The 27,806-nt window shown below is 46.5% G+C and overlaps 1 protein-coding gene across 2 annotated transcripts in view; it reads right to left on the minus strand.

Moving 5' to 3' along the window:
* Positions 1–27,806, minus strand: part of TENM4 (teneurin transmembrane protein 4) — a 2,958,785-nt gene that overhangs the window by 567,440 nt on the left and 2,363,539 nt on the right. For both annotated transcript variants that reach the window (XM_078058602.1, XM_078058603.1), the window contains one exon: positions 2,357–2,412. The gene's annotated coding sequence lies outside the window, so the exon portion shown is untranslated. The remainder of the gene's footprint in view (positions 1–2,356; positions 2,413–27,806) is intronic.

Below are 27,806 nucleotides of genomic sequence, written 5' to 3' on the forward strand. Positions count from 1 at the left end.
TGAAAAGGAGCCATGCAAATCAGAACACACCAGCCCCAGAACTGAGCCAGGGCACAAAGAACCAAATTGCACCGACTCAGACCTGTTTACACGAATGACCATTCTTACAGCACGGTTTGGTAAGCCTGTTGCTAAGCCTGCCAAGCTCCCTATCACAGAGCACTTCACTCCTAGCTCAGGAAAGATAATCACTCTGGGAACCAGCTTCCTTAGGAGACCTGGCAGAAGGCTTTCAGTGCACAGTGAAACCTACCTTTCAACAGAGCTTCTCCTCCTCCCATGTCAGACAAGGGGAAACCCAATCCCTAAAGGAAAGGGTTTGCACACACACAGTACTGCCGGGTGTCACTGACTGTAAGTGACCCTCCGGGAAAGGAAGGAGCCCCGATCTCTCTCTCGGCTTGGAGCAGCTCCTAAACAAAGACCCTAAAGTCTCCTGCTGGAACAACGTGAGATGCAGGACGCTCAGATTCCAGGGACACCCGCAGATATCATCTGTCAATCCTGACACCAGCCCCGGCTGTGTCGGGGTCCGAGCGGAGAGATCAGACAAGCAGCAGGGTAGGGCGGGGGCGGGGGGAGAGGAGGGAGGGGGAGAAACGGCTTTGGAGAAACCACTACAAATAGGCGGAGTTTTTATCTGACACTAAAGAACAGGGCAAGGGAGAGCTGTGTGATCCAAGCCGGGATGAAAGCAAGGCAGGCCTCCGCCTTGTAATATAAGAGTTTAATGATACTTATTAAAAGCCCGTTTCTTGGTCCTGTTGAAAAATTACACCCGTGTTTCTTTTTTTCATATAAATTGCTTCCTAGAGATAAAGTGCACACACACACGCACACACACACACTCCTTACAGATTCCACACCCCATGCTCGCACACCTGCGCTCCCCATAAACCCTGCACGTCCTGTGTATCACACACGTCAGCACATCTTCATCAAGCATAGCTACAATTCACGACACACACACATGCTATAAAGCCGAAAACCCGTCCCGGTCCCGGAGGTTATCCATGCACCCTTTGAAATTGCAGACTTTGAGGGAGCCCAAGAGCTTCTTGCCCAAGTTGTCATCCCCACAAACAAAGAGCACAACCTCTAATCCATATCATTCTCCACGTCTTGCCTGAGACCAGGCAACTCTGCAAAAGCTGGCGCCACCAGGATCATCAAGCTTTGGTGGAAAGCAACAGCATTCCGTAGGGTCACTGTGGGAGAAGGGGTCTGTGCCCCTCTGGCTCGGGGCGGGTTCCCTCTGATATGCTGAGTACCAGCCACCTGGAGGTGGCCTGGGCCTCCGCCGGGGGGCATATTTTTTTCTGGCTATCAACTTACCCAGAGCTCAAGGCTGCCTTCATTCTCAGTCAGAGAAGGCTTTGCTTTCTGGAATCATTAGCTAGATACAAGAAAGTACCCCTTAGCCAAAAGTATCCTTCCACCAGCATGGGCTCCCTCCCGGTGCTGATCTCCCCAGTGTTTTACTCACTGCTAAGGGGTAGGGTTCGAAGGCTAAAGTCATCAGGTAGAACAGTTTGCTGTTACCAGAAACAAATGCTTTGGAGTTGGGAAATTTGGTTTCAAGGTCAGCTCTAACCCTTCCGCACTGTATGGCCTTGCCAACTCCCCGAGCCATGGTTTTCTTCTTGGCAAAATGGCAATAACAGCTTCTTTCCATCTTACGGAGTTTGGGGGAAGATCACAAAATGCCCTACAGACTGTAAACTCCAAAGCAGATGTTAGAGATTTTCATGATGAGACAGTAATGAGGAAATGGAGGCGCTCATAAATTGGGCTGTGAGTGCCTCCAGGGCAAAGCCTGTGTTGTATGTATCTTGTTATCCTCAGTGCCTGGCACAGAGGACTGACACCAAATATTCTGGGGAAAAAATGGTTTGAAAGAACCAGTAAGCCTGTGAGTTAAGCAGCTTGTGCAAGGTCACAAAACAGCTGATGGTGGGACTAAAACCCAGCTCCCCTCACCCCCTTGTCTCAGGCTCTGTTCCAGATGCACCAAACTGTTGGGTATCTGGAAGGGTCAGTGATGTCAAACTAGCCACAGTGTGGGCCAGGTTTTAATGAGCCCTACCATTCCCCGGGAAAGATCCACTACAGGCAGGCAATGCCCAGGAAGCCTTCACAAACTCGCTTGTTAAACATTCCAACTCAACAGTGAAAACAAACAGAAACTACAGGGCAAATCATATCCAAATGCCTCAAACCAACTCATCTTATTTCCTGTCTTGAATTGCACACATCAGAAAAGTCACGAGATTGGGACAATGAGCCTGCAGAGATTTTGGTTGCGGAAACTAGCAGCATATCTTGTTTCCAGCTCACTTTCAGCATTATCACTTACCTACTGACCAAGTGTCCGGGAGATCACTAGCCCTCTCTGAGTCTCAGTTTTTCCATCTGCAAAACAAGAAGATGATTCGCAATTAATCCCTTGAGACCACTGGACTAAAATGCATCAGAGGTTTAATACCTTGTATCAGTTCCCAACTGCTTATGATCCCACATAACTGGGGAAATTGCTAATGGTCAGGGGCTGGAAGGGCATTATTTCAAAAATGAAGTATAATAATTAACAGTTATGTGACATGTAGGGCGCCGATGGCATTCAACCCCCAGTACAGAAAATTCAGCCCTTCCATCATTTTGGCATTTATTTTTCTTTTTCATAAATGTAAAAATGTAAAAGACCATTGAAATACCAGGAGAAATAAAGCAAACAAAAATGTCACCACCTCAACGTACTCACGCTCAACATTTTAGGGTATTTTTCCAGTTTTTCTCTTCTAATGCACAGAGTTCACCATTTTGCAAAGCAGGGACCACAAAGGCATACTATACTGAAAAGTCACACACAGATCACCATGCTCCCCCCACCCCGGAACCCCCAGTATTATACCTCGACTGTTGTTCACATTATTAACTCTTTTTTATTCCGACATCAGCTTTGTTGGCTTCCCCAAGACTCCTGGGCCCTGGTCAGGTCTCCGGCAGGCACCGTGCACAGCAGAGCCCAGGGGAGGGAAGAGCCAGTGACAGGAGGGACCCTGGGCTGGTCTTTCCCCAGTCTGGGTTCAGTTACCTCATCTGCAAAATAAGGAAACTAGACTGGCCCATCCCAGAGATCACTTTTACCTTAAAAACACAAAGCTAAGGAAAAGTGAAGGAAACATATATTTGAATCCCTACTATGTGACAATGAGTCCATACTGTTGAGCTGGTAATATCTATGGATATTATCTCCTGAGCCTCTTAGCCACCCTGGGAGATCTTCCAGACAAGAAAACTGCAACTCAGGGAGGTTCCGAGGTCCATCCAAGACCCACTGAAATCACGTTGGCACCACTTGCCCAATTTTTGCCGTAGTGGTGTCTCACCTCTACTATCGTTTACTAATTTTTCCAAGTTGATTCACATTTTTTGCTTAACTTTATTTTAATGGATTTTTTCTTAAAAAGTTTCTGCTGCACTTTATTTCCCCACCCCCCTTCTCTCTAAGGCCCACTGAAAGGCAATCTTTCAACTCAGATGGATTCTCTAATAGCAAAATTGTTGCTAACAGCTTAAAGGAATTTTTAGTCATGACCATTCTATATACAAATCTCTATGAAGTCATAGGTTTGAAGTGTTGTTTTTATGGGTTTTTTTTCTAATACTCATTAAAATAAATAACTTTTGAAGTTTAGAATGCTCATCTCTGCACTTCCCAGCGATGCCCCTACTTTGTCTTGGGAAGGCTGGTTTAGGGGTCTCTCGTCATGCTGCAGCCAGACCTTGGAACATAAGTCTGTCCTATTTCAAAGCTGAAATGTCAAAAGCATCTAATGCTTACTGAATGTCAAGAAAGTTGCCTGAGGTCACATAGCCCAGAACCGAAGGAACTGGGACTTGGGGGCCCCCATTTGCTCACTTCCGACCCTGGGCTCTGTATTTTCAGTTTCCTCTCCGCCCCTCTGCAGACCCCCAATTTACAACTCTGTGGCATCAGGCCCCCAATTAAGTTCTGTTTCCAAGTCAAGGCAGGGTCATCCTGTTTTGTTAGGTCACCAGCTTTTCCATAAAGTGACTAGATTGTATCAATGCATATTTAAGTTCCCAAAAGGGCACTTGGATAAGAAGCTGCAGAATTTCTAAAACCAAGTTTAGAAAATGTGAAGGGAAAGTGATTCTTTATTCAAAGATCCAAGATAGTAACCAAGGAAACAGAAAGGGCTGATAACATAATATCCAGGAATGCCATTGCGACTGCAAATGAGCAGAAGACCCCAAGCGAGTCATGGGAAGTGGGAGAAAGTGGTGGAGTGACTGTCCTGGGCACTGATCGAACCTGGTGTTGGGTATCTTTCTAGAGTTCTAGGCTTCTGTTTCCTGTCATCTTGTTGAAAATTAATTGGCATGAATTTTTTATGACCAGAGAGTAAACAGACTCAAAGGCCTGCAGAATGGGCTCAGACTTTCTGGAGAGTTCCCCATTTCTCATGAATACAAGCTACAAAGTTGTGCAGACACAGGAAAGCAATGATTTTTCATTCTTGGGCTGACACCTCTTCCATGAAGTCTCCCACTAGCTGGAGTCAGGATGAGTCACCATCGCTTGGCTTCCCTTCCAGCCGACTTTAATTAAAGTCTCTGTTACACTGCAGTTACTCTTTTCTCTTCTTCTAAAGGATTATTTTTTTCTGTTTACCCAAACTGATTAAATATAATAAAAACTCACCTACCACTAGCAATATGATTTTAGACAGGCTTCCTCCCAAACCTTGTTGTATACATACCCCCACGCACATTCACATACATACACATTCAGACACTTTATAAAATGGGATCCTATTATACACACTGATTTTTATCTTTTTTAAAGGGTTACATACATGCACAATTAATCCTATTAATGTACATATAGGTGTTTTCATTTTTTCACTAGTGAAAATACTCTAATATTTTTGTACATGTATCTTTTTGTGGTTGCTTGATTGTATACTTAGACTATATTGCTTAACATTTTTTTAAAAGATTTTATTTATTTATTTTAGAGAGAGAGAGAGAGAGACAATGAGCAGGTGGAAGGTCAGAGGAGAAGGGAGAGGCAGAGGAAGAGGGAAAGAATTCCAAGCAGACTCCACGATAACTGCAGAGCCCCACGCGGGGCCCGATCTCAGGACCCCGAAATCATGATCTGGGCTGAAGTCAAGAGCCAGACACTTAACCAGGTGAGCCACCCAGGTGCCCCACTGCTTAACATTTTTTTAAAAATATTTTATTTTTAAGTAATCTCTACACCCAGCATGGGGCTCGAATCATGACCCTGAGATCAAGAGTCACATGCTCCACTGATTGAGCCAGCCAGGCCCCCCTTTATTGCTTGACATTTTTAAAAAAAGATTTTATTTATTTATTTTGAGAGAGAGAGCAAGCATGGGAGTGGGCATGAGGGGCAGAGGGAGAGAGAGAATCCCAAAGAGATTCCATGCGGAGCCCAACGTGGGGCTTGATCCCAGGACCCTGAGATCATGATCTGATAGCTTGACATTTTTAAGAAATTTGTAACTGCCCCCCACAAAAGACTGTGTCACTTTTAATTTCCACCAGCAGCACAGAGACATGCCAATTCTTCATGATCTCATCAGTTTTAGGCATTAATGTGCTTTTTTATCTTTGTCAGTGTGATAGTTAAATGGAGCCTAGTTATTTTAGTCTGCATTTTTGGATATCAGTTGAACATCTGTTTCTATGCTTCTTGGCCATTTGCAATTCTTCTTTTAGGAAATGCACATTCACAGTCCTTTGCCCATTGCTTGGTTGGGTGTTAGCCTCTTTCCTGTTTGGTACATAGAGTTTGCCATTGGTCTCTTGCCTTGACTCTTATTTTTAGCTTTCTTCCAGTGAGTTCCATCACGGTAAATGGCGCTACCAGGTACTATGGCCCCACCAGAAATCTGGAGACCTGTCCCGATACCTCCCTGCGCGTTCTCCCCACCAGTCACCAAGTCCCATCTGTCCTATTTCCTAAGTAGACTTTAATTCTGTTCCTGTTCATGTTTCTCCCTCTCCAGCACCACGACCCTCACCAATCCACCATCACCTCTCACCTAGCCTCCTAACTGCTACCCATATCCTCTCCTCCAATTCTCTCACTATCCAGAAACTAGAGGGATTTTTTTTTTAATGCAAATCAGATAGTCTCCACTGCCTAAAGCTCTTTGACAGCTTCCTAGCCGGTTAAAGATCAAATCCAAAGTCCAGAACGTGCACCTGTGCCTGAAAAGGGTGCTTCCGGGACCCAGTTTCTGCGCTGCTTGGGTCTCTGTCGATACATCCATCTCCCCTCCAGTCTCTGTACTTAGTCACACTGGCTTCCTTGCAGATCCTCAAGTGGGTCATTCTTCTTCCCAATTCACGGCCCTGGATGTGCTGTTCCATCTGCCTGGAAAGTTGTTTGCTCTCCTCTTTGCTGGCTAACCCAAATTTATCCTTCAGGCCTCTCAGCTTAAACACTATCTCCTCCAGGAAGCCCTAAACCCCCACACTAAGTGAGCTCCTCTGGCTATTTACTGGAGTTTTCCTTTGAGGCACATTTTCTAAAGTACTCTGTGGTTGGAAAAAGGGGTACTGAGCATCCAGGCTCCACCCACTAGAAGGACTGAAGTCCTGCTGGGTTTCCCACTGTATCCAGATGGACTCGAGGCCTGAGTGGGTCAGGACCTGCAAGGGAAGGGCACCACTGACCCACAAAGCAGGGCTGGTGACGGCACAGGGTAATGCCTCCTTTCTGGCAGCCCTTGCTGTCCCTGCTCATGAGGTTCCAGTAACTCCGAGACTCAGAGATGCTGCTTGAGCTCTGCGTTTCACTCCTTCAGGCAGGGTAGCTGATTTCAAAAAACTCTGTTGAGCCCAGCAAAGCTGGCCATATTGCCACTAGCTGTCTGAGTGAGGAGGCGCTCTCCCCTGAGGGCCGTGCGGTTTCCAACTTCATCATTGTTGGTGCTCAGATTTTTTTTTCTCCTGGACTTCTGCTGCTGATTAGGTCCTGAAAACATGTTCACTTTAGCTTTCTTCTGGGTATTTCAGAGTCAGAGATTTTCTCCTTTGTCATTCTCTCAGTTAGATTTCACTTTGTGTGTGTGTGACATTGCAAAAATGACGCATTTCAGGTATGAAGCAATTTAGGATGAGAAAATTGTACTCTAGCCACAAGGCCCCAGCCCTAACGACCTAACAACCTACCACGGCTTGGCAGGCTCAAGAGTGACATCCCGATGCTGTAACTGCTTCCCAAGACCAGCTGTGTCCTCGTCCAGGCAGCCTCCCCACAGCTGTCTCCTCTGCAGGTGCCCGCAGCCGGGGACACACTACACAAAGCTGCTCTCAGAATGAGGTAGTTTTCGGGGTTGTGCGAGAGATAATAATGGTTTTATGAGTTACCTAAAAACATGGTGTGTCCAATAAGAATCCAAGATGGAGACCATCGCTTCTTTTCAACCAGGCCCACAGGAACCACGTGAGAGGGCCTTTGCAATTTTTAAAACCCAAGCAAGTCAGCTGTCCTTGAAACATCAACTCTTCCCCCCAGCAGCGTCATGCTCACCCTTCCGTTCAACAAGCAATCGCTGGCTGCCTATTTGGTGTGTCAGACCCAGACTGGAGTTGGTAGCCAGAAAGATTTTCAGAGACAGCATGGGCCTGAACCATGCTTGAATCCCCGTTCTGACTTACATGAGTTGCGTGACACACAGAAAGTCATCTAACCTCTCTGAGCTTCGGCTTCCTCATCAGCAAAGCAGAGATCCTTATCCCAACCTGGGGAGAATTCTATGGAATAGCATTTCTCAAACACCTAGCAGGGGCCTGCAGGTCAGTCTTGGTCAGCACTCACTGCTTTTATGATTTCTACTACTAAAGATGGTCAGTTAGACATGCTCCCTGCACTAAAAGGTACAAGTGTTACCACTGGGGTGGAGGTGGGGGGGGGGGGTCTGTAATCTTAGTGGGACCCAGCCAGGAAGGGGTTAGTTTTAGTGGGATGGGACTGGGCAAGGCAGGCTTCAAGCAAGACTCTGGAGTACAGTGTTTGCAAGACAGAAAGGTCCACAGCAAGGTGTGTGAAATGTGGACCTATTCTGAGAAGCACCAGCAGCAGGAGGTGAAGTGAAACCTCTGGAAGCACGGATGGATGCAGGGCTGGAGCCTAGAAGCCCTCATAGGCCAGGTTCTAGCAGCGGGCTCATCCATCAATGGTTTTTGAGCTGGGCAATCACAGGGCCAGATTTGTCCTTGAGATCAAGCACTCTGGCTGCCATGAGGATGGATGGGCGGGGTGAGGCTAGGAATGAGGCAGGGGCAAGGAGAGCTACAGAGCAGCGGCTGATCCAGGCCCAAGGGGAGGGCCCCTAACTTCATTCATGGGGATATAATCATGCCTTGCCCAGCTCCCCTGAGCAGCCCGACCGCAGTGGCCCAGTTCCTGGAGGCTGTGGGCCTGGCTGTCCTGGAGCTGCCCTGGGAAGGCTGCTTTCTGACATCAAGGGCCAAACCATCCATCCCAAAACAACCTGCTCCCTCTGTCTCCACTGGGACAGCACAGCCACGGATGCTGGCCTTCTAGTCCCTGGGTCACAGCCCCATGTCTGCAGGGTCACTGAGCTGCTTCTCTTAGCCAAATCCATTCAATTCCACTCACTTCCATTATTTTTGTGTGTGGACCTGTGCTCAGATTTGAAGGTGGTATGAGACTGCAATAGACAAGGTCATGGGCCCAAGAGGATTATAGTTAAGGACGCCGGCCTGCGCTGTATCCCACAGCTGAATGCTGAGTGTTCAAGGGAGGGCCAAGTGACAGGGCTGCGGGGACAAGAGAGATGGACCTGTGGATTCTCCTTGGCAGCATCGGAAAAGCTTCGTGGAAGAGGCAGCATTTGCCTGGACCATGGAGACAAAGAAGGCGGTTGACGGACAAAGGGTGGGAAAAGGGCATCCGAGGCTGTGGGGCGGGGGGCAGTGGCGATGGCTTCTGTGGCTGACGTGCAGGCGACGAGGAGCAGGTGACAGGAGGCAAAGGCAGGAGGGGGGCTGAGGCCCGGCTGGAAGAGGCCTGATGTCACTCTCTACGTTCTTCCTTAAGCCACGGGAACTATGGCCACATAAGAAAGAATAGAGCCGAAATCTTTATTAGGCACCACTCCACATGGGGCAGCGTGAATTTTATAACCATCCTGGGAGGTATGTATTATCACCACCCCCATTTCACAGCTAAAGAAACTAAGGCTCAGAGAGATGACAGGACCTGCTCAGGCTGCCTGAGGAGGTGGGGCTGCCAGCAGGAGCCAGGCTCTCTGAGCCCAGGGCTCACATCTCCTATGAGCACGGGATACGTGAGGCAGGAGGAGAGCCCACCTATTTGCTTCAGAGCTCAATGACCTTCCCTCTACACCTCAATGACCCTCCCTCTACACAACACCAGCCCCTAAATGAGGAAGGCAGATGCTTCATGTGCTTCCAACAGCCAAGAAAACAGACTCCTCATCACCAACACCGCCCGTGTCCTGGACTCCAAGTTTTGTCTCATGAAGGACAAAATGTCCCCGACGTACCTCTGTGTAGCAGGATGTCATAAGATTCCTGAGCATCTATGTTTAATTAAAGTCAACCGCTACCAGTGACCGCCCGTGGTCACCACATGCTTACAATATGTGAGGTGCTTTCCCTCCGTGTCTGTGACAACCTTTACAACAACCCCATAAAGCAGGTTTTACCTCCCCAGTTTTATAGCGGAGGACAGGGAGGCTCAGAAGGGCAAAGTGATTCACTCCAATTACACAGAGCAGCAGAGCAAGAACCGGAAGTTTGTGTTTTGGCGCTTGGACCTACCTGCCACCCTCAAACTTAACATGTCAACTGCTCAACCCTTATCTCTCAGGTGTCCTCTTCTGCTGGTCCCCGTCTCAGTGAGTGACGCCACTTTCCATCAGCAGCACAAGCTACAAGCCCACCCCCGATACCCATCCCCTTCACTACACCCCCACATTAACACATCATGGACCCCTGCTGGTTCTAACACCGCCCCCCCGCATTGGTCCCCTTCTCACCACCTCTGCCTCCACTACCCTAGTCCAAGCCACAGTCAACTCTCACCTGAGCTGCTGCAGTAGCCCCCCAACAGGTCTCCCCGTATCCCGTGCTCATAGGAGATGTGAGCCCTGGGCTCAGAGAGCCTGGCTCCTGCTGGCAGCCCCACCTCCTCTCGCCAAACACGCTGCCCCTTTCGTTTCTCAAACACCCTACTGTCCGTCCCATTTCAGAGCATTTACACAGGCTGTTTCTTCTATCACCACTCCCAGCTTCACAGGCCTGTCTTTCAGATCTCAGCTCAAACAGCACTTCCTCCAGGAAGCCTTCCCAGACCCCCAGTCCAGATCAGCAGGTACAGAGCAGGACAACTGTGCCTGGGGTTAAAATAATGAAAGACCTCCATGCCAGTCACTGTGCAGTCCCTGCCCCCAAGCCCCTACATGCCTCCCACCATGACCTGAGCTTCTCCCCACAATCCAGAAGGTAAGGCATGTGTGGCAAATGGAAGGCCCCCAGGCCCCTGCTGGGCATGACGGCAGAGACCTGTTCTGACAAGCCTGTGCACGTGCACTCGGATTGTTAAATATTTTGAATGTCACCTCTGCTCTTGATCCTGTATTTCTCACGGTTCATAGTTACGGGCTTATTTGGGTCACTATTTAGACTCATGAACTCTGGGAGGGCAGGGAGCACAAAAGTGAAGTTCACCACGTTGACGCTCAGTACAGAAGACCTGAGTGACGGGATGGATTAAACGAATGGAGGAGAGTTATTTCCCCCGCCTTTCTGGCCACAGGGGCTCAGCTTTGCTGACAGCTTCAGGCATCGAGCAATGAAGAAGCCAGGCCGATGCAACCAAGCCTCAATGGGGATCACAGCGGCCAAGGAGGGGCTCCCTGTCCTGCCAAGATGACATTATGGTCTCTGCTCCCTACAGACCTTTGGGAGGCAGGAAGAAGGCAGAGTCTTTCTGGCTTGACTCTTTCCTGCTCGTGAATCACTTTACCCATCTCATAAGTAGCTCTCAAACCCATTCCCTCATCCTTAGCAATCAGGTAACACCTCAGTCCAAAAGACCACCTTTCCTCATGGTTGCTATCACAAGACTCTTAGTAATTTCCCCGCTTCCCCTGTTACCCTCTCGGATTCTTCTTTTGCAAAAAACATGGTCTTAAAAGGTACTTCTGACCATGTCTTCCTTCTGTGGCTTCCCGCTGTCCTCAAGTGCCTTCAAACCCTCATCCTGGTTTATAAGGTCCTCATCTCTGCGCCCTGTCTGTCCCTCTAATCTCACCATCTGCTTCTCTCCTGATTCTCTTCTGTTTCCCCCATCAACACACACTTCTTCCTGCCTCAAGGCATTTGCACATGCTGTCCCAATTTCTAGAACCTCCCCAGCTCATTTCCAGCTACATTCTGGGTTTTAGCCTATAAGGCATATACTTGGAAAGGCCTTTGCTGCCCAGCCCTGGTTGACCAGCTCCTCCTATTATCCACGGCTCTTCTTTTGTTACACTTACTCAGCATGACTGAACTAGTTGTTCAATGTCTGAATTGAAAAGAGGCCCCATGTGGGCAGGGAGCCTGTCATCTCGTCCATTGCTATATCTACCCTTACTGCTCAACCCAGGGGATTCCTGACACAGAGGCTCAAGCAATATTTGACAAACGAATAATCAATGTGATGAGACTATAAGCTTGTACCTTTCTCCTCTGTCTCCAGGGTCAAAGCTGAAATGTAAATTCCAATGGCCACCATAGAGATTTCAGGAATTAGCCAATTAATTTACCTCCCTTCTGATGTGTGGAAGGGGTCTGAAAATACAGCACAGCAGCTCCCTAAGGGACCAGACTGAACTCTTGGGAGAGAACCTGAACTGTTAAAAAAAAATTTTTTTTTAAATGACTAGAAAGGAAGAAAGGAAGGAAGAAGAAGAATAGAAGACAAGGTCTCAGGAAAAAAAATGCTGGTCAGGAATGGGCAAGAAAAAACAAACTAAAGATTCACCTTCATAAGAAAAGGCAGCCCCCTGGTGAGCCAAGAACTGGGTCCTGCTATTCCAGCAAATGGGCACCAGACGAGGTACATTCTTGTCCCTCCTTTGACCCTGACAAACTATGTGACCACGGTCAGGGATTTTTTCTTTCTCTGCACCTCAGCTTCCTTCCCTACAAGACAACCAGAAGCACCCAGGGCTTCCAGATCTGGATTCTCATGAAAGGATCTGCAGAGAAAAACAGGAGTGGAGAGAATGAACGCTGTGACGCACGCAGGCCCAGAGATCCGAGCACCGCAGCACTCCCCAGTGCAGAAGTCCTCAGGGCCGGGGGCCAGGCGCCCAGGGAGCCCCCATCCCCTCTCCTCCGGCCTGCTCCTGGCTACTGGCTACTCTGACATCTTCGGCCTCCAACAATCTGATGTAACTGAATGTCAACCAGGCTGCCTAGGGCCCCGGAAATGGCCTCAGAAGCTGCCATGGGTGTAGACACAGAGTGCGCTGGGTGGAGAGGCAGCAGGCAGGTCTGGGCCTGATACTCACAGAGCCCAGAGTCACAGGTGTTCCAGTGGCCTGGAGATCATCTGAGGAAAGGGTCTTAGCTTTTTTTGTCTCTCAGACCCCTCTGGTAGTTTCTTGAAACTTGTTAGACCCTTTCTCAGAAAAATGTTCCCAAATGCATAAAAAAAAAAAACCCTTGGGTTACAGTGGAAACCAATTATATTAAAATGGTTATCAAAATATTAAAATGATACGTTTGTGATATGGTGATATTTTTATTTGTTTTTAAAGTCAAGATTTATAACAGATCTAGTGGCAGGTCTAGTAACTCTCATAACTTTGAAGTAGTTATGAGTATAAATGATATTTTGCGGTATCTCCTACAACTATAATGGGATTACAAAAATATCAGATTTCTCCTGGTAACAGAGTCCCAGAGACGTCTAACGCTATTGTGGTTTACTGCCCATATTCACAATGGGGGAAAATGCTAACTTTTTTTCCAATCCCCATGCTTACATTAATAACCTCTGATTTAGGGCAGTGACCTGACTCTACAGAGGAGGAAACTGGAGCCCCCAAAGGGGCAGAGACTTGCACAGATACCCAGCGAGTGAGAGCTAATACCAAACTCTAACACAGGCCACCAGCCATGCTCTGCCCATCCTGCAGAGCCACCTCCCAAGTGTACCATTCTCCAAACCCATGACCCAGGACCATATTTCCCTTCCTTCAGCCTTGGTTTCCTCATCTGTAAAATGGGAACAATCGCACCCACTTCAGCAGGCTGCTGTGAGGACAGGATGAGAACATGAACAGGAAATGGCCTTGTTACCTGGATTGGGCTCTGTATCTGCATACAGGAATAACATGTGAGTGATTATTAGATATTGCCTCGTGAGAATCCAAAGGATATGGATTTGGGGTTTCAGTGAGGGGGTAGATCAAGGCTGGCAAACCCAAATGCCTATAGGGGTCAGTAATAAGGAGGGGTGGGGACTATGGCAAACTGAAAAACTCATGCCCTTCTAAAAGGGGCAGCCACCATTCAGGACCAGTGGACAATGCATGCAAGAAGGTGGTCCTATGGTTGCCGAATCTGAGTTTTTAAGAGATGGTGGAAATCCTTATTTTTAGCAAAATGTCCTGGATTTTATATTAAAGTCTTTTTTATTCTTTAAAGATTTATTTATTTATTTTAGAGAGAGCATGTGTGTGCACACATACACATGAGCAGGGGGAGGAGCAGAGAGAGAGGGAGAGAGAATGTCAAGCAGACTCCCCACGGCCCCATCTCACAACCCTGAGATCATGACCTGAGCCAAAATCAAGAGTCTGATGCTTAACCGACTGAGCCACCCAGGCACCCCTTAAATGTCTTGAAAATTAAAACAGGATGTGAGCCCAAAAACACGTCTATAGGCTGTCAGTTTGCAGCCTCTGGGGTGTGTAGGTAGGGGAGTTCCATGGCCTGGGGAAGGGGATCAGTGTCTCCCCTAAAGGCCAAGAGGGTCCTCACCCCGTCCCAGCCCTGGAGGTTAGACGGTGCCTGTGCAGGGTGGGCATTCTTGCTAGGGCAGCCGAAGCCCCCCAGAGACAGCTGGTCCTAAAATTGTGCTCCCCATACCTCACTGCTGTGAGGCTGCCTTGTTTTATTAATAACCCTGGATCATGCTCACAGCACATCAAGGTAAACAGAGATGCTTCCCGGGCGGGTAATGCAGGCAATTCTAACAGAAGAAGAAACGGGCTTCCAAATATAAATAGGAAGATAAGATAAATAGACAGAGATTCAAGCCTGCTTCCCACAAATTTGCAGGCTGTGAGTCACAGGTTTGGAGAGTCATGAAAGGGACCTTCTTTGGAGGATGGGGGAAATCGGCCCAGAAAAGGGAAAAGACTTGCCAAGGGTCACATTCATCATGTATGTACTTCTGATTTCTATCAGCATCGGTTTCCTCATCTGAAAACCCTAACAGAGCCGTTCACTGTGGCTTGAATGCTTCGTGTTCTCTCCCTCCCAATGCTGCTGTCCATGCCGCCCCTCCTTCACCCAGCCATCTCCAAGTCCGTGATCTTCAAGGAGGACTCCGGCCTTGCCTTTGGCGACCTGCCCTGACTCCTTCCTCTGTGCCTCCATCAGCCACAGCACACGGTGCAGAGGACTATCACTGCTGGTGTAGGTGTCTGCCCCATGAGCCAGCTGGGAGCTGCAGACGGCACGGCCCCGCCTCACCCAGCTCTGCCTAGTCAGAGCCCCACACGGGGCCCGGCACACGGGAGTGCTCTGCACACCCCAGCTGAATGAAGCCATGAACAGCGCAGAGTGTACTCTTACAGAGCCACAAGGAGATTGCACATGAACACGACTATGGGAGAGCTCACCAAACACCATCTTGACCGCAAGTCAACGTGCTAAATGGTCCTGGGTCCGAGATAAAATAGAGACTTTGGTCTATTTCATCAAAGACCAGCCAAAACAAGGGTGAGGAAAGAACACTGTTACTTTGATAAGCCCTCTTGGGAACAAAAGAGGGAGGCAAACTAAGTAGCCATCGAGAATCCACTATGTACTAGGCTCCATACTGGACACTCTCACAGACGGCCTTGTTTCATTCCCAGGAGCTTTAGAAGGAGGTGGTGCATCTATTTTACAGGTGTGGAATGAGGAAAGTGGGGTCCATCCATGGCGGAAAGACGAGAACGCAGGACCAAAGCCTATCCACACATCTCCAGAGTTTTCCCCATTCTATCACAGTCACCATTGTAATTAGCAATGAACTTCTTCCATCCTGCTGGTTCTAAACCATTTTAGAACAAGGCAGAGGAGCAGGGGGTGGAGCTTTAAATAAGTGATTTCCCCACTGGCACCCCTAGCCCTGCCCCAGCTACAGGTCTGGGGGCTTGAGAGGAGGGGGTCACTGTGGGGTCCCTCTGATGGTCCCTGTGAAAAGCATTAAAATGGAAAGGGAAGAAGAGAAGCCCAAAGCTCCCCCCCCCACCAACCCCCAGTCACTATATCCATGGCGTGGGTAGGAGAGAAAGGGTTCTGTTCAGTTTTCTTCAGATTTTATTTTTAAAACATTATTTACATTTATGTGTTACCCCCAGAAAACTTTGGTTTAGAGAGTGCCTGCTTGGAGACAGACGTCCTCAGGTTAATACATACCTCAACCTACTAGTACTAGCTCAAATAGCAGTAAGATGGGACATGAACAGGAGTTTGTGAATGTCACGGCTAACACAACAGAAACCATTCTGACTGCTGAGGGCATGCACTAGGCATTTCTAGCTTCTAATTAGAAAAGATCCTGCATCCAACACTGAATTCCCTTGCGTCATAAAGGTTTTCGGTAGATGCTTGGAGTAAGAACCTGATGTCTCACACCCACCTAACTTCTGTGACTCACTTTCCATGCCTAGACCTCACAGGTCTTCTGGGATGACAATTAAGTTCAGGGCATGCTGCACCCTCCCCACCCTGGTTCCCACCATTTTCATTTCAGGGCTGCTGGGTGCTGGGTGCTGAGTGTCGAGTGCTGGAGGCAGCGGAGGCATGGAGGGAAACAAATATAGTGAGCATACTATTTATCTCCTTGGCCTTACCTCCATTGGACCTTTTAATCCTACTTTGTCAATTGAGCTAATATTTTACAAGCCCACGATATGTCGTTTTTTATGAGCCCATAAAAACCTTCAGAGCGAAATCAAATTCACCTGCCACCCCCTGGCTTGAAGATGAAAGCCAAAGAATGGAACCCACCCTTCCAGATTCTCTGTAATCAAACAGGCCCGCCTCCCCTCCCAGTGAGTGCTCTGTGTCCTCTGCTCAAGTTGGCTTGTCCTTCTCCACATTCTGCCCATTCCTGCCTCTGCACCTCTTCTCATGCTGTTCCCCTTCTGGAACAATCCAAACCCCTCCAGTACATGCTCCCCAACCCACCTGTGAGAAGCATTTTCTGCAACTCAAGCTTCTGCTGCCTCCCCCTCTTCAGAATCCCATGATGCTCAGAGTAGCAGCCATTATATGTATTCTTTCCTTCTCGGGGGCTGTTTCACCTGAGGCAGGGCCCACAGTAAGTTTCTGAACCTTTCTAGGTCTCCACATACTCTCAGAAGAAGAGCTCCTCCAAGGCAGGGTGGATACACACCCTTGCCCTGCTGTCCTCACGTTAGAAATCCCTCCCATTCTTCTAAGCCCACAATGAGTGCTCCCTCCTCCAGGAAGCTTTCCTTGGTCCATCAAGCTTGTCTTGATACCTCCCGACTATGACTTCTGACAGCACTCCACCTGAATCCTTCTCAGATTCAGATCACTTCCTGCCATGTGGTCATTTATGTGACTGGGAGTCCATGGGGGCAGAGGCCATGTCCTGTTCACTGCCCCCTCCCTGGCACCCAGCACAGGGCTGGATGTAATATACGATTTCAGTAAATACATTCTGAATAATCCTAATAACAGCAGCAGGAGGAAACATGGATATAACACTGGCTATGTGTTAGGCATTATTGTAAATGCTTTACATATATTAGCTTATTTAAGGCTTTACATATACTAGCTTACTTCAGCTCACAGCCTCCCTGGAAGGTACGTCCTGCAAGGACTCCCATTTTTCAGATGAAGAAACTGAGTCACAGAGAGTCAGGTAATATGCCCAAGGTCAAGCAAGTGGCAGAGCTTCTGCTTGAATGCAGGCAGGCCATGGGCCTCCAGCAACCATGATCTTAACTGCTGAGCATCACCACCTCTGAATTCATTCATCTTTATATACCCGGTGCCCAACAAAGAAGCAGGCTGTCAGCAAGGGCTCGATCAGCAAGTGCTCACAACGCCCCTTCACTGGAAGCCTGCCACCAGGCATGGTGAGACACAAGATGGGATGAGCACCTGGCAGAATGGACGCGATCCCGGCCAAGCCGGCCAAACCGGCCACAGCACATCTCGAAGTGGGCTTTCCTCCTTCTCTTCATGAGAGGCACCAACCCCCACGCCACGCAGCCTTCTCTGCCAGGGCAAGCAGGGAGCCCAGACTGCGTGACTGTGCGCTCGATTACTCTCAGGACTGGCTACCACCTATTTTGGTATTCATTAAGGTTTTCACACAATTTGTCTTCCAGAAGAACCCCTCCCTAGCCACTGTCGGAAATAACCCATTTGCGTGGCTGGTGGGCTCCCTGACCCAAAACTAGAAGGCAAGGAAGTAGAGCCCACATAATACTTTTCTGACTTCAGTTATTTTTATAACCATACGCCCCTATTCATACCTGCAATGTTACCTTTTTCAATTATTGCAAAATGGGGAGGTTTCTACGGTTTTAGAATATGATTCCAAAGCCAAGTTAAATTAATCCTTGGACTGATTTGTTCCTAGACCCCTGTGCAAAGGGACCAGGGCTCCAGACACACAAAGGACACGCCAGTTGAAGGTTCTGAAGCTATGAGTCCGGGTCTCCTCGCGTCAGCTCTGCACCACACAGCCCAGTCAACTACATGCACCAGACCTTCCCTCGCTACCAAAATCTATCCCACCTAATGCCTCCCGAAAGGATAATCCTCTGCTAAATCCTACACAATCATTTCCAGTGTCTGCTGGTAATGGACACCAGGAAGCTAGCGAACTTGCCTCCGCTCAAAATACATTTGCTAATAACGCTTGCACAGAAAGAGCTTCATCCCTGCTGATTTCCAGGCTCTGGAAATCAGACTCCTAACAAATTTCCTTTGGCTCTGTTTCACATAATCCTGCTTCTGTCTGCTTCATGCTCTTCTCTAAATGTGTTGGGTCCCAGTGGGCCATTGTCCTCCATGAATGATGGCTTCTCGCTCGACAAATGGCCCTCCATCTATCATTGTGGAGCTCCAGTGGCAACCACAGGGGCTCCTCTGTTTCTCTCCGCAAGCAAGCAGAGTGATGGCCCTGCCTTGGACCCACCTCCCCCACTGTCTTGGGAGGGACACCAAGGCTGCTGGGAGCTCTGGGGAGGCAAGTAAAGGCTGAGCCACCTCCACTTTCCATGGGAAGCCCTTCTGGTCTGTGGAGACCCCACTTATGTTCTCTCCTCCCAGGTGGCCAGTCCCTGCAATCATCCATCCTCCCCTCTGCCGCCTGAGTCTTTCTTCCAACCGTGTCATCCATCACCCTGTTGAGTTCTGAGAATCTAATGAGATAATCATGCGAAGAGTGTTTTGCAAATACAGAATGGGCAGTGCAGTTAAGGGGACTGGCTTCACAGTCAGGAAAGCTGGGGTCAAGTCTGACTCGCCCCTTTCAAAATGGGTGACCTTGCAAGAGCCACATAACCTCTCTAGGTCTCAATGTTCCCATCTGCAAAGTAGGAATAGTAATGCCTGCCTTGTAGAGTCACCATGAAGCTCGAGGGGATAATGAAAGGAATGGACAGAAACCACTATGCACAGTGCCTGACAAACAGAAGGCACTTAATAAGGGATACTACTATTTTGAAGAAAATAAGAGTATAATAATATTAATAAGAATTCTGTATTTTTTCTAAAACTCTAGACAAATTGATGGTGGCGAGAAATGAGTGAAGTTTATCTGTGGCTTTAGGTCTCCCCTGACAAAAGGCGATGGAGCCTGAGCTTGGGAGGCCTGGTGGTGTCATTTCCAAGCCACCTAGCACAGCCCTGGAGCAAGCTCAGACTCTGGCTCTACCACTTACTGTGACCTTGGCTAAGTGATTTAACCTTTCCAAGCCACAGTTCCTTCCTCTGCAAACTGGGATAAAGAAGATCTACCTCATAGGTCTGTTGTGAGTACCAGTGTGGTAATGCCAGGAAAATGTTAGTCTTTAGTTCCTGGTGCTAAAAAAATTTTAGCTAATTGCATTACTTATTAATTAGTTATTCATTAGATACCTAGTAGAAGTCCAGGACATTGTGCTGGGTACCAGAACAGAGGAGGAGGAGGAGGAGAAGAGGAAAGGGGAGAGGAAGAAAAGGTGAATAAGACACGATCTGTATCCTCATGAAGCTCACAGACTAATGCAGTGATTCTCAGCCCTGACTACATACTGTGGTCACCCAGGGAACTTTAAGAAATACTGCTGCCCAGGGCCCCTACCCAGAGATTCTGATTCAATTGTTCTGGGGTCAAGCCCGGGCATCAGTATTTTGCAGAAGCTTCCCAGGTGATTCTAATGGGACCAGGGCCAAGAAAGACTAGGGGAAGATATGAAGGCATGTATGCTTTGAATACTATATGCTTAAGGCTCCAAAAGAATTATGTACAAAGAGTAACAGAAACATGTGCAGAGGCAAAGATTATGCCTCATTATTTAAGCTGAGTAATAGTGTGAGAGTAGTTCACCAAAAGGGGGATCTGAGAGAAGGACATTCTGAGCCTTTTCTGCAAGATCCCAAATAAAGGCAGAGCTGCAGTGAGTCACCAGGCAGGATCTGGAACAAACCAGAGCAATCAGGAGGAAAGTGAGAAGAGCTGGGCTATTTCCCATGAGCAGAGCTTGTCAGGGACCCCAGTCCTGTACTGTGTACCAGTCCTTGACTGGGCCACTGCTCCAACGGCTTCGCCAAAGAAAGAGAAAGAGAGGATGCTCTCCATGGTCAAGAAGCCTCTGGGAATTTCCTCTGCTTTCTCATCAAAGGTGTCACATGCTTTGCTGAGAGACCAAACACTTAGGGTGACTCCAAGTTTGTTGGTTGGTTGGGGGATGGTCTCCTGTCCATGGTGCTGAACCGTTCCTGTGCTGAAGAAACACACTCAACGTGCGGTCTGTAAGCAAGCAGCATCAGTGTCTTCCAGGAGCTCATTAGAAATACATAGCCACACCCCAACCCCAGACCTACAGAATCGGAATTTGCCACTGATCAAGCCCCCACGCGGTTTGCATGCACATTTAAGTCTGAGGCACCCTGCTCTAGGCCAGTGTTTCCAAGCTGGAGGTTGCATCCCATTCTTGAGTCAAGAAATTAATGTATTGCACTGGAAACAGCATTTTTAAAGAAGAGAATAGAATGGACCCCCCCAAAAGAATAAGGAATCTAAAATGTCAGATTTCATCACATGTAGTAAGAGCAAGATTTGTTATTACCCAGTGGTATACCGAGCAGGATCTAAGAAGTATTTATTACTATGAATTGTATTCTGAACAATGTCTGAAAGCCACTGCTGCTTTTTCATAATCTAGGGAGAATGGTGATTCTTTCCCAATATCTCCTAATATTCCACGCCACAGGAGGAAACAGGCAGTGGGAGAAGAGAAGGGCATGGATTGATAGAGAAAGAGTGACAGAGGGAGAATAGATCTGCTGGAGAGGGTAGAAAGAAAAAGAAAAGGAAAGAAGAGGAAAGAAAGCAGAGGGGTTGGATTTGAGTGGTATTGTCTGTAGAGCTGAAGTACTCTTGGTTTTTCCTTTTAAATTCACTAAAATTTTGTAAGCGTTTATACCGCACACCCTTAGAGCAAACATTGCAGTGAGTTTATATTTCCCAGCACATGCAGTTGGTTTTACATACTCGAGAACTCCTTCACATTTCTGATGATTTGCTACCACCAGCCCCAGGGAAGCTGGTGGGGTGCAAATGGTGGGGAGTGCCCAAGACTCAGAGTCAATGTCTCCTCACCATGGCCAGGTTCCTTGGGTTTCCCACTGTTCCCACCATAACCAAAGTATTTAGAGGAACAGCTCTAGAGAACTTTGGAAAGAAAGAAATGGAGGCCTCTTTAAAAAGCACAGACATTTTGTTTGCTTCAAGAGGTGACACAGAACAAAATGTCAAGAGTAGAAGTGACACCATGATTTTTCTTCTTTTCAAAACTGGGCAATGGGAGTTATTAACCTCTTGCCATGTAGGGGGGCGGAGCAAGATGGCGGAGGAGTAGGAGACCTGGATTTCGTCTCCTCTCAGGAATTCAGCTGGATAGGGATCAAACCATTCTGAACACCTACAAACTCAACAGGAGATCAAAGAAAAGAAGAGCAACAACTCTCTGAACAGAAAAGCGACCACTTTTTGGAAGGTAGGACGTGCGGAGAAGTGAATCCGAGGCGATATTCGGGAGGATAGACGGCGGGGGAGGGGCCTCCGTCGGCCGCTTCTGGCAAGTGATAGAGCCACGGAGCACAAAATCGGAACTTTTAGAAGTCTGGTCCGCTGAGGGACGTCACTCTGGTGGCGAAGTGGGGGGTGGAACCCTCGCGGGACAGTGTGGTCTCAGGACCCTCGGGGTCACAGAAAGACCGGGGGTGCCTGAGTGCGGCAGAGCTCCCAGGTATCGGAGCAGGGAAGCCGGCTGCAGAGACGGAGCCCAGGCGCGGGCTCTCAGCTCGGGGTTGCTATAAACCGTGATCCGCGGCACAGTCGGGCCACTGCTCCTCCAGCAGGGACCCAACAAGCGGCAGATCCGGGGAGACTCACCTTCTTCCCCCGGGAGGAGAGGTGCGGGAGTGCACCGCGGGGATCTGCTGGGTTTGGAGACTCCACCCGGGGTCGGGTGCCAGATAGAAAGGCACGGTCACAGGCCGGGTGAGCGAGGAGTGTGGCCGGAGACCGGGGAGACGGGAGTGACTGACTGCTTTTCTCTGGGGGCTCGCTGAGGAGCGGGACCCCGAGTTCTCGGCTCCTCCGGGGCGGAGACTGGGAGGCCGCCATTTTCACTCTCCGCCTCCAAAGCTGTACGGAGAGCTTGCAGGGAACAAAAGCTCCGGAGAGCAAACCCGAGCAGATTACTTAGCCCGGACCGGCAAGGGCGGGGCAATTTTGCCTCCGGCAAAGACATTTGGGAACCACGGCAACAGGCCCCTCCCCCAGAAGATCAGCGAGAACAGCCAGCCAAGACCAAGTTTACCGATCAATGAGAACGGCAGAACTCCAGCGCTAGGGGAACACTGCACATAGAATTCATGGCTTTTTTACCATGATTCTTTAGTCTTTCAAAGTTAATTATTTTTTTTAACTGTCTTTTTTTCTTTTTTCCTTTTTTCTTTTTTTTTGAATTTTTCTTTTTCCCTTTTTCAACCAACATCTTATCAATCCCTTTTTTAAAAAAAAACATTTTTATTTTTCATTTTTAAAGTCATATTCTATCCCTTCATAGTAGTTACCCGTATTTTTGGCATATATATATAAGTTGTTCTCTCCTTAAAATCTTGAGATAGTTTCTTCTAACAGATCAAAATATACTCTAAATCTCTAGTGTATGGTTTTTTTCTACTCCCCTGCCTGATCACATTCTCTCCCTTTTTTCTTTCTTTCTTTCTTTTTTTTTTTTTAATCCTCTTCTTTCTTTTTTCAAACAACTTATCAAATCCTTTTTTAAAATTTTTTATAATTTCCATCTTTACAGTCATATTCCATCCCTTCATCATATCAACCCTTATTTTTGTACATATATAAGTTTTTCTTTCTTTAAAATTTTGGGAGGGACTTTCTTTTAACAGACCAAAATACACCCAAAATCTAGTGTGTGGCACTGATCTATAATCCAGCCTGATCATATTTGATCACATTCTGTTTTTGTTTTGTTTTGTTTTGTTCTGCTTTTGTTTGTTTTTATCTTTATCTTTATCTTTTTTCTTTTTTTCTTTCCTTTTCTTTTTTCTCTCTTTCCCTTTCTTTTCCCACTGCTTCAGGTCTTTTCTGATTTGTTTAGAGTATATTTTCTGGGGACGTTGTTACCCTGCTAGCATTTTGTTCTCTCATTAATCTATTCTCCTCTGCACAAAATGACAAGACGGAAAAAATCACCTCAACAAAAAGAACAAGAGGTAGTACCGACTGCCAGGGACCTACTCAATACGGACATTAGTACGATGTCAGATCTAGAGTTCAGAATCATCACTTTAAAGATACTAGCTGGGCTTGAAAAAAACATGGAAGTTATTAGAGAAACCCTTTCTGGAGAAGTAAAAGAACTAAAATCGAACCAAGTAGAAATCAAAAAGGCTATTAATGAGGTGCAATCAAATATGGGGGCGCTAACTGCTAGGATAAATGAGGCAGAAGAAAGAATCAGCGAGATAGAAGACCAAATGATGGAAAATAAAGAAGCTGAGAAAAAGAGAGATAAACAACTACTGGATCACGAGGGCAGAATTCGAGAGATAAACGATACCATAAGACGAAACAACATTAGAATAATTGGGATCCCAGAAGAAGAAGAAAGAGAGAGAGGTGCAGAAGGTATAATGGAGCAAATTATAGCAGAGAACTCCCCTAATTTGGGGAAGGAAACAGGCATCAAAATCCAGGAAGCACAGAGAACCCCTCTCAAAATCAATAAAAATAGGTCAACACCCCGACATCTAATAGTAAAACTTACGAGTCTCAGAGACAAAGAGAAAATCCTGAAAGCAGCTCGGGAGAAGAGATATGTAACCTACAATGGTAGAAACATTAGATTGGCAACAGACTTATCCACAGAGACCTGGCAGGCCAGAAAGGACTGGCAGGACATATTCAGAGCACTAAATGAGAAAAATATGCAGCCAAGAATACTATATCCAGCTAGGCTGTCATTGAAAATTGAAGGAGAGATAAAAAGCTTCCAGGACAAACAAAAACTAAAGGAATTTGCAAACACGAAACCAGCCCTACAACAAATATTGAAAGGGGTCCTCTAAGCAAAGAGAGAGCCTAAAAGCAACATAGACCAGAAAGGAACACAAACAATATACAGTAACAGTCACTTTACAGGCAATACAATGGCACTGAACTCCTATCTTTCAATAGTTACCCTGAATGTAAATGGGCTAAATGCCCCAATCAAAAGACACAGGCTATCAGATTGGATTAAAAAACAAGACCCATCGATATGCTGTCTGCAAGAGACTCATTTTAGACCCAAAGACACCCCCAGATTGAAAGTGAGGGGGTGGAAAACCATTTACCATGCTAATGGACACCAAAAGAAAGCTGGGGTGGCAATCCTTATATCAGACAAATTAGATTTTAAACCAAAGACTGTAATAAGAGATGAGGAAGGACACTATATCATACTTAAAGGGTCTATCCAACAAGAAGATCTAACAATTGTAAATATCTATGCCCCTAACATGGGAGCAGCCAATTATATAAGGCAATTAATAACAAAAGCAAAGAAACACATCGACAACAATACAATAATAGTGGGGGACTTTAACACCCCCCTCACTGAAATGGACAGATCGTCTAAGCAAAAGATCAACAAGGAAATAAAGACTTTAAATGACACACTGGACCAAATGGACTTCACAGACATATTCAGAACATTCCATCCCAAAGCAACGGAATACACATTCTTCTCTAGTGCCCATGGAACATTCTCCAGAATAGATCACATCCTAGGTCATAAATCAGGTCTCAACCGGTACCAGAAGATTGGGATCATCCCCTGCCTATTTTCAGACCACAATGCTTTGAAACTAGAACTCAATCACAAGAGGAAAGTCAGAAAGAACTCAAATACATGGAGGCTAAAGAGCATCCTACTGAAGAATGAATGGGTCAACCAGGAAATTAAAGAAGAATTAAAAAAATTCATGGAAACCAATGAAAATGAAAACACAACTATTCAAAATCTTTGGGATACAGCAAAGGCAGTCCTAAGAGGAAAGTATATAGCAATACAAGCCTTTCTCAAGAAACAAGAAAGGTCTCAAGTACACAACCTAACCCTACACCTAAAGGAGCTGGAGAAAGAACAGCAAATAAAGCCTAAACCCAGCAGGAGAAGAGAAATAATAAAGATCAGAGCAGAAATCAATGAAATAGAAACCAAAAGAACAGTAGAACAGATCAACGAAACTAGGAGCTGGTTCTTTGAAAGAATTAACAAGATTGATAAGCCCCTGGCCAGACTTATCAAAAAGAAAAGAGAAATGACCCAAATCAACAAAATCATGAATGAAAGAGGAGAAATCACAACCAACACCAAAGAAATACAAACAATTATAAGAACATATTATGAGCAACTCTATGCCAACAAATTAGATAACCTGGAAGTAATGGATGCATTCCTAGAGATGTATCAACTACCAAAACTGAACCAGGAAGAAATAGAACACCTGAACAGACCTATAACCACTAAGGAAATAGAAGCAGTCATCAAAAATCTCCCAAAACACAAAAACCCAGGGCCAGATGGCTTCCCAGGGGAATTCTACCAAACATTTCAAGAAGAATTAATACCTATCCTTCTGAAACTGTTCCAAAAAATAGAAATGGAAGGAAAACTTCCAAACTCATTTTATGAGGCCAGCATTACCTTGATCCCAAAACCAGACAAAGACCCCATTAAAAAGGAGAATTACAGACCAATATCCCTGATGAACATGGATGCAAAAATTCTCACCAAAATACTAGCCAATAGGATCCAACAGTACATTAAAAGGATTATTCACCACGACCAAGTCGGATTTATCCCTGGGCTGCAAGGTTGGTTCAACATCCGCAAATCAATCAACGTGATACAATACATTAACAAAAGAAAAAACAAGAATCACATGATCCTCTCAATAGATGCAGAAAAAGCATTTGACAAAGTACAGCATCCTTTCTTGATCAAAACTCTTCAGAGTATAGGGATAGAGGGTACATACCTCAATATCATAAAAGCCATCTATGAAAAACCTACAGCGAATATCATTCTCAATGGGGAAAAACTGAGAGCTTTCCCCCTAAGGTCAGGAACGCGGCAGGGATGTCCACTATCACCACTGCTATTCAACATAGTATTGGAAGTCCTAGCCACAGCAATCAGACAACAAAAAGAAATCAAAGGCATCCAAATTGGCAAAGAAGAAGTCAAACTCTCGCTCTTTGCAGATGATATGATACTTTATGTGGAAAATCCCAAAGACTCCACCCCAAAACTGCTAGAACTCATAAAGGAATTCAGTCAAGTGGCAGGATATAAAATCAATGCACAGAAGTCAGTGGCATTCCTATACACCAACAACAAGTCAGAAGAAAGAGAAATTAAGGAGTCGATCCCATTTACAATTGCACCCAAAACCATAAGATACCTAGGAATAAATCTAACCAAAGAGGCAAAGGATCTGTACTCAGAAAACTATAAAATACTCATGAAAGAAATTGAGGAAGACACAAAGAAATGGAAAAACATTCCATGCTCATGGATTGGAAGAACAAATATTGTGAAGATGTCAATCCTACCTAGAGCAATCTACACATTCAATGCAATCCCCATCAAAATACCATCCACTTTCTTCAAAGAAATGGAACAAATAATCCTAAAATTTGTATGGAACCAGAAAAGACCCCGCATAGCCAGAGGAATGTTGAAAAAGAAAAGCAAAGCCGGCGGCATCACAATTCCAGACTTCCAGCTCTACTACAAAGCTGTCATCATCAAGACAGTATGGTACTGGCACAAAAACAGACACATAGATCAATGGAACAGAATAGAGAGCCCAGAAATGGACCCTCAACTCTATGGTCAACTAATCTTCGACAAAGCAGGAAAGAATGTCCAATGGAAAAAAGACAGTCTCTTCAACAAATGGTGTTGGGAAAATTGGACAGCCACATGCAGAAGAATGAAACTGGACCATTTCCTTACACCACACACAAAAATAGACTCCAAATGGTTGAAAGACCTCAATGTGAGACAGGAGTCCATCAAAATCCTAAAGGAGAACACAGGCAGCAACCTCTTCGACCTCAGCCGCAGCAACTTCTTCCTAGAAACATCGCCAAAGGCAAGGGAAGCAAGGGCAAAAATGAACTATTGGGACTTCATCAAGATAAAAAGCTTTTGCAAAGCAAAGGAAACAGTCAACAAAACCAAAAGACAACTGACAGAATGGGAGAAGATATTTGCAAATGACATATCAGATAAAGGGCTAGTATCCAAAATCTATAAAGAACTCATCAAACTCAACACCAAAAGAACAAAGAATCCAATCAAGAAATGGGCAGAAGACATGAACAGACATTTCTCCAAAGAAGACATCCAAATGGCCAACAGACACATGAAAAAGTGTTCAATATCACTCGGCATCAGGGAAATCCAAATCAAAACCTCAATGAGATACCACCTCACACCAGTCAGAATGGCTAAAATTAACAAGTCAGGAAATGACAGATGTTGGCGGGGATGCGGAGAAAGGGGAACCCTCCTACACTGTTGGTGGGAATGCAAGCTGGTGCAGCCACTCTGGAAAACAGTATGGAGGTTCCTCAAAAAGTTGAAAATAGAGCTACCATATGATCCAGCAATTGCACTACTGGGTATTTACCCCAAAGATAC

Source organism: Halichoerus grypus, chromosome 11, assembly GCF_964656455.1.
Source record: "Halichoerus grypus chromosome 11, mHalGry1.hap1.1, whole genome shotgun sequence".
Classification (NCBI taxonomy): domain Eukaryota; kingdom Metazoa; phylum Chordata; class Mammalia; order Carnivora; family Phocidae; genus Halichoerus; species Halichoerus grypus.